The sequence below is a fragment of the Ictidomys tridecemlineatus genome, chromosome 1 (assembly GCF_052094955.1).
Source record: "Ictidomys tridecemlineatus isolate mIctTri1 chromosome 1, mIctTri1.hap1, whole genome shotgun sequence".
Lineage (NCBI taxonomy): Eukaryota > Metazoa > Chordata > Mammalia > Rodentia > Sciuridae > Ictidomys > Ictidomys tridecemlineatus.
In genome coordinates, this window is record NC_135477.1 from 212367661 (window position 1) to 212368537 (window position 877).

General features: G+C 31.8%; 1 non-coding gene across 1 annotated transcript; it reads left to right on the top strand.

The window, feature by feature from the left end:
* Nucleotides 1-243: 243 nt before the first annotated feature.
* Nucleotides 244-316, top strand: Trnaa-ugc (transfer RNA alanine (anticodon UGC)). Its single transcript has one exon. It is a non-coding gene; the product is annotated as a tRNA-Ala (tRNA).
* Nucleotides 317-877: the final 561 nt, after the last annotated feature.

Below are 877 nucleotides of genomic sequence, written 5' to 3' on the forward strand. Positions count from 1 at the left end.
TAATAGATAACCTGCCTGAACAAGATCATGTAACCAGGAAGCTGCAGAGCTGGAATATGAACCCAGCCACCTGAAATCAGAGTGTAGTACCAGCTTTGGCATGATACGTAATCCCATAACTACTTTTAATATCTGAACCAGAGGTTTTCAACACTATACATAAGCCAACATTTTCACTTTCTATCCTTGGAGGATTTTTTCATAATCCATACTCTTCTGTCAAATAAAAATAAGAGTTCTGCTGGGGATATGGCTCAGTTGGTAGAGTGCTTGCCTTGCATGCACAAGGCCCTGGGTTCAATCCCCAGTACTTCCAAAAAAAAATTCAAAAAGTCAAAAAATAAATAAATAAAAACAAGAGTTCTAATTTCATCTTGAAATATATCCTGTTTCTTCATCTTCTTCTTTTCCTTAAAACAAAAGCCGTTCTCTCTTCTTTCTTTCTTCCTTTCTTTCATAATGGTAATATATTTGTATTGTAGAAAATAAAAGGTTTATAACATATAAAAGAAAACAAAATTCCACCAAGTGCAACAAGCTAAAATTAGGAACTTGGTAATAGTGTTAAACACCTTAGCACAACTATATAGAATAGAGGATTTCAAGGCCTTTTCTCCAGAATATAATGTTCCCTTGTGGACTGCAACAATAAGAGATGTGTTAGATCCATACTAGAGTCAAATCTTCTTTATTCATAGATTCAATTAAAAAAAAAAGCCATTCCAATTTGGTTCTATAGTAGCTTACTTGAGATAAATATACCCATTTTATTTTTCTTTCTTTTTAAGATACACATTTTCTCTTAACTTCATTTAGAGTAATTAAATTTTATTTTACAAAAATAATTTGCATTGAAATATTGCTAGTAGCCATTCTT